We start from the raw sequence: 7,158 nt of genomic DNA, 5'->3' as shown, positions 1-7,158 counted from the left end.
CTGATAAGGCTTTCATATCCACAATATGTAAGAATTACTGTAACTCAAAGACAAACAACCCAATTTAAAAATGGGCAAAATGTTTCAAATATACATTTCTCCAAATAAAATTTACAAATGGCCAATGTGAAAAAGATTCTCAACATCATTGAACATCAGGGAAATGCAAATCAAAACCACAATGAGATGCCACAGCACACCCACTAGGATGGCTATTATTAAAAGAATGGCAAGTAACAAGTGTTGGTGAGGATGCAGAGAAATTGGAATGCTTTTGCACTGTTGGTGGCATTGTGAGAAAATGCAACAGCTATGGGAATTAACTTTCCTCAGAAAATTGATCATAGGATTACCATACACCCCAGCGATCCCAGTTCTTGGCATATACCTAAAAGATGTGTGTACACCAATGTTTATAGCAGGCTATTCACAATAGCCAAAAATGAAAGCAATTCAAATGTCTGTCATCATATGAATGGATAAACAAAATGTGGTATATATATACAATGGAATATTATTCAGCCATAAAAAGGAATGAAGGGGAAGCAAATGTGGCTCAACCATTTGGGCACCTGCCTACCACATGGGAGGTTCCTGATACAGTTCCGGTGCCTCCTACAGAAGAAAAGCAGACACCTGCACCCCACTGCAATGAGAGATAGACACTTCACCCTACCATAAGGAGAGCTAGATGCCCAGACCTGCTGCAAAGAGAGCTAGACACTGCACCCCGCCGCAATGAGCAGATGCCTAAACAAGCGGATGCCATGAGCCAGCAGACAGCACAGCCCACGGAGAGTGGATGTAGCTCAGGCCTTTGGGCATTTATTTCCCATGTGGGAGGTCCTGGGTTCAGCTCTGGTGCCTCCTGAAGAAGGTGAACAAACAATGAGCAGACAGACAAAGAGAACCATCTGGGGGGTGGTGGGGGGTGGGGAATAAATTGAAAAAAATAAGTCTTTAAAAAAAAGGAATGAAGTTCTGATATACACTACAGCTTGAATGAATATTGAAGACATCATGTTGACTGAAATAAGGCTGACAGAAAAAGCCAAATATTGTATGATCATGCTTATATGAAGTATCTGGAATAAGCAAATTTTACAAAGACAGAGAGTAGATTACAGATCAACAGGGAAAGGAGGCAGAGAGTGGGAGTTAATGCTTGAGAAGTGGAGTCTGTTTGAGACGGGGAGGGGGCAGAGTTAATGCTTGAAGGCGGAGTCTGTTTGAAGTGATGGAAGAGTTGGTATGATGGATGTTGGTGATGGTAGCACAATATTGTGAATTAATTAATATCATTGAATTGTACATTTGAAAGTGGCTAAAATGGGAAATTTTGAGTAGTATATATATGACTAAAATAAACCTTTTTTAGAATATTTCAATTTGTTTGGATACTGTTTATAACTCTAAATAAAATTTCATAGATTATATAGGTCCTGTGCCATTCCTTTTAAATGTATACATAAAAATTTTATATCACTGAATTTATTGCTTCATATAACAAGTTTTAAAGTGTCAGTAGTTAGCAACAACAGAGAGGGAAAGGACTTGTTGCACTTCCACAATCAGTGAAAACAAATCCCACACTTACTAACATCTGCATTTGGGGAAACCAGTTTGCTGAGGCTACATGTGTGACTTATTCAGACTTAATTCAAATGGTCCATCCACAACCAGACAATACAGATGTGGAGCCATTTGTGGTGGATGACCATATGTATCTTACAGAACTCTCCAATGGCCTTTACAAACACTCTTATTGGACAACAGCTATTGAGAAGCTTATGGCCACTCATCTAACACAGGTTTTGCCCTTGTACAAATAGGTCAACATCTATGAAAAATGAGTTCTAAAATAATTTTCATATATTCCTCTTATTATTTTCAGAGTCACCAATATTTTATTGGCTATTAAATTTATTTTCTTTCATTGAAAAAACAGAATGAGGATTCTCGAGAGTGATTGAGATGGGAAATTCTATGCTGTACATATGTTTCCATTGCTGGGGAAGGGGGAAAAGGGTTTGATGTTGGGTATATGGGAAGCTTCTATATTGTGTATGTGACTTCACTGTCCTCTAAAACTTTTTTGAAGACATAATAAAATTTTTTTAAAAAATGAATGTAGACACTGAGGAAGGAATAGAAGAGATCGCCTTGCCACTGTACATACAGGGCAACATCTATTACAGTGATGAAAGGCAAAATTTCAAAAACAAAGCTTTATGATATTTTCCATTTTTTAACATCCCAATTTATTTTTTACTTTATTTTAGTTTTTCTAAATTAGTATGTATTCTATTTCTAATCTTTAAACCTATCATTACAATTTCCTTTTCCTACTGACTGAATTAGGCAATATATTAGGATTCAATTTTGAAGAAGTTTTGGATCACAGAAGGGTTCAACTATGGCAGGGGAGGAACACTGACGTGGGGTGTCATTGATGGGGGATGCATGGGTGGGAGGGAGTTCTCCAGGGCATGTATATAGAGGATATAAATATGCTCAGATATTTGTCATAGTAGGTAGAGTTACACATGACAACTGAGGAAGTGTTGAATTCCCAATGGAGCATCAACAATCTCCCAAGTGCAAGGGCAACAGTGAAGAGGGATGGTCCAATGATGGGCCCTTGATACTGATGACTATGCTTATGGTCTGTGCGCCCAAAATTTGAACTAGGCCTAGAGATGCAGGGTGCCTAAGAGTTACCTCATGAGAGTCTCCATGTTGTTCAAATGTGACCACTCTCTAAGCCAAACTCAGCATGTAAATGCATTACCTCCCCACATCATGGGACATGAATCCCAGGGATGAGCCTCTCTGGCACCAAGTGATTACTACCAAGCACCACTGGTGATGTACCTAGAAAAAGAACTTGAATAAAAGGGGGAAATTTTAAAGAAAAATTAGTTTATATGGCTAAGAGACTTCAAAATGAGTTGGGAGGTCATCCAAGGGGTCATGTTTATGCACATCTCAGCAGGATCCCAGAGATGGTCAAAGTAGATACGACCCCAGGTAGTTGTGCTCTTGAGGGCTACAGAGTCACAAAGGTTCTATGGTCATGACAGATGGCCCTGGAGTTCAGTGACTTGCCAGTGGGCCCTACTTTGGAATTTGTGCTCCTGAGTGCGATGGAATTGAACTCAGATGTGATCTCTCTACACATGTCTCTTCTGTCAGTTTTACTCAACCTGTGGTTGGCACTGCAGTTGGTGTATGCTCAGGAGACTTGAATCTCTGGACTTTCCATGTGTCAGCTGGGCCCTGAGCCTTAGCAGAGTTGCAACACCTACTCACCAGTTCATTGGACTTACCCAGGTCAGCTAAAAGGGAGGTGAGGTGGTCAACCACCACACCAGGAAACCAAGAGAGTCTCAGCTGCAAGCAGGAGAATCACATCTATCAGCCATGTGGGATCTAAGTCCCCTCACAATTTAGAGGTGAAGTGGACATAGCCATCCCAAGGTCCATAGGATGGAGGAATAAAATATGGATTATAGTGGACTTAACTGGTATGCTACTATAGAACTATTGTGACTCTAGCAATGGAAAAAACTGCATCATTGATTGGAGACAGTGGTCACAGGAGTTGCTGAGGGCAGAGAGAGGGAAGAAGAGGTGTGATATGGGGTCATTTTCGGGACTTGGAGTTGTCCCAAATGATATTGCAGGGACAGATGCAGGACGTTTTATATCCTGCCATAACTCACTGAATGGACTGGGGGAGAGTGTAAACTACAATGTAAACTATAATCCATGTGGTGCAGCAGTGCTCCAAAGTGTATTCATCAAATGCAATAAATGTGCCACACTGATGAAAGAGGTTGTTGATGTGGGAGGAATGGGTGGGGGTTGGGAGTGGGGTATATAGGAACCTTATATTTTTTAAAGTAACATTTTGTGTGATCTATGTATCTTTAAAAAAATTGCTTAAAAAAAGAGAGAGAGAGTGCAACTAAAGAGACAACAATTAAATGCAATACTCAATCCTGGATGGGATCTAATGGTGAAGGAGGAAAGGCTCAAAAGAACATTATTGGGACAATATGTTTTTAAAAATTGGAATATAGACTATAAACTTTATCTTAATGTTAAATTTCTTGAACATGACAACTCAAATTAAGGTGGTTACATAATTGAATGTCCTTGTTCTTAGGAAATGTACATGGACGTATTATGTATACATACATTTTTAAAATTTATGCCACTATTGTAAATGGTATGTTTTACAGTCAGTTTCAGCAGGAGTACTTTTCTGATTTCTTCCCTTTCTGAGTAGTAGTAGCAGCTTTTTATTGAGGCAGAGTAGTTCTAGGAATTAACTAGGAGCTCATCCTAGGGAATTCTGCCCCAGTTTTACTAAGGATTTTTTAAGCAACTGATTCCTGTATCAAATTCCTTGTTGTGATTGCTGTGAACCCAGATGGATGCAATTAGTCACAGTAACAAAATTTCTTAATTGTCATTTATCTTTTACTATAATATCTTAAATTTCTTAGGCATGCAATTTTATAATCAGCAACAAAATAGATTCTTTGTAATTTTTCCAATGTCCACACAGTAATTTATTTTTTTTTATTTGTGGAAATTTCTAAAATAATGTTTAATAATGGTATAAAGGGACATTACTGACTTGTTCTTGAATTCAACTGAAATTGTTTTTGTGTTTCACCATTTGAAATAATATATGCTGTATTTTTGATATCTGATTTTTATTTTATTTCAGGAGTTTCTTGCTACTCCTATTTAATAATAATGTATGCTGAATTTTGCAAACAACTTTTTAGTATCTACTATGATTAGCATCTAGTTTTACTTCTTTGATTTATTGATGGAATGAGTTTTGTTAGTAGACTTACTGATATTGAACCATGCTTATATATTTGGCAGTTAAATCCCTACTTGGTCATACGGACTTTTTCTTTGATACATTGCTATGTTCCTCTTGCTTATAGTTTATTTGAATTTTTGCATCAATATTCATAATAGATATTATTCTATAGGGTTCTTTTCTGACTATCCTTTCACATTTTGTAGTAATATTATGCCTTGTATATGGCAAAGGTTGTGGTCATCAAATATCTTTTAGCCTTTTTTTCCCTCATCACAAATTCTTACAGCTCTTTATCCCAGCTACAAGTATATGCAGAATAAGACTTTTTTTTACTGTTGTAGTTTTTCTTTCAACTGTGTTTGCCAAGTGACTGTGTTCAGACTGATGAGATATAATGTGGTAGCTTCAAGGAGTCTTCCTTAAAAGACGGATAGCTCTTGCCCTACCACTCCTTTCTTAGCCCTTTCTCCTTTTTGCTCACTGGACTGCATACATAGCTTGGTGCTGGAACAGCTGTATTATCCACTACATAACTGGAAATGGAGGCCATTCATTTAAGTACAGATATAAGTTCTTGGGATACTGATGACTTTGGCAATTGAGCCTTCATACCAACAACTGGTTTTTGCAAGACAAGCTTCCAGTCAGTTTCCTGTGTAGGTTCTCTTAGCCCTTGATCTTGAATAAATTTGATTTTTAAGTCTGAAGACTGTAGTTTCTTACTTTAAGTTAGCAAATGTGCTCACCACATCTCTCCCTCCAAATAATTAGACTATCTTGAGGCTCTCTGAATCAAGGGGTTCAAATGAGAAAGCAACACTCAAAACCCTGTGTTTTTTTTTTTTTAATTAGAAGAGTTGAAGGTTTCAAAACTTGTCTTGCCAGTAGGTTTTTGTCTTCTGTGTGGAAGGAATTTGCTCTTATCTCCTATTATGACCATCAAATCAAAGCCAGTGCCTATCATTGCGCCAGTTCCAGATAGAAAAGTAATCAACATTTCACCCCTGTAAATCTCTAAATAACAGAAAGTAATTTGGTAAATCTCTATTTCTTCCATTTTCTCTATGTGGGTGGAATTTATCTCTCATAGGACTTCACAGGTGTTGGTAGAAGGCAGTTAATACAGAGTAATAACCTATTTTTTATCCAAAGCATAGAATCAATGGCTTTTAGTGTAATCACAATGTTGTGCATTCATCAACACAAAAAAATTTAGAACAATTTCATTATTCAAAAAAAAAAACTCTACACCTATTAGTAGTCCTTCCCCAGCCCTACATACCACTAATCTGATTTCATCTTTATAAGTTGATTTATATTTAAATTTTATATAAATGGAGTGATACAATATGTAGTACTTTGTGCCTGGTTTCTTTCACTTAGCATAATATGTTTTTTTGGTCTGATATTAAGTCATCATTTTCTTAATTAAAATATCCTATTTTCCAGGTCCTCATGAGCCTTTGATGGCTTCCTTACTTTCTGGCATCAAAAACATCCCAGATTTACCATGTAAACTTTGTGCCCAAACTTGGAATCACTCCTTTCTCTACAAAATCCTGGCTCCTTTAATGGAATTTGGAAACCAAACTCAGCGTCCTGTAAGTGATCTTTACTGCTTTATCATTACTTCAAGGCCTTTACAATGGGCAGAGCCTTTTGAAGGTGAAAACAAAAGTAACAAACTGATAGGCATTTCAAATTCAAATTTAAGATTGTAAAATTTTTGCTTCTTTTACTTTATATTGTGTCACTTCGCTTTTATGCTGTGAAATATAGATTCCTAACAATGTTATCATACTTATTTATCCTTAAAATATATAGTTTCAAAAAGTTAAATATTATTACTAACAATAAGGACAATAATATTACTGAATGAATTCTCTCTCAGTGAGGCAGCCCAGTCAAAATCCTATACTCTAAGCTCAGTTACAATAATTCTTTTCTATGGCAGTTATATCATCACTTTAAGATACAGATAAGCTTATTTGCTTTTTGTTTTTTTATTTTGTTTTCTTATTATTTAATTGTTCTTCTTCTTTTTAAAACTTTAGGAGTCAATTCTATGTAAAAAGTACATTCAAAACAGTATCAACCTCATCCCTTCTACCATGTTTGTTTCCCTACCTCCATAAGTAATCATTTTTCTTAGTTTATGATGTATTCTTCCATTGTTTCTTTTGAAAATTGAACACATACATGTGTGTATAAATTATATACATATATTTATATATGTGTATATGTACACTTGCTGTTCAAAAGTTAGACCACCCTGCTTTTGCATTCTTGACTTGCCAATGTATGCTGGA

This window comes from Dasypus novemcinctus, chromosome 12 (genome assembly GCF_030445035.2).
Source record: "Dasypus novemcinctus isolate mDasNov1 chromosome 12, mDasNov1.1.hap2, whole genome shotgun sequence".
NCBI lineage: Eukaryota > Metazoa > Chordata > Mammalia > Cingulata > Dasypodidae > Dasypus > Dasypus novemcinctus.
This window is presented reverse-complemented; position numbering follows the sequence as displayed.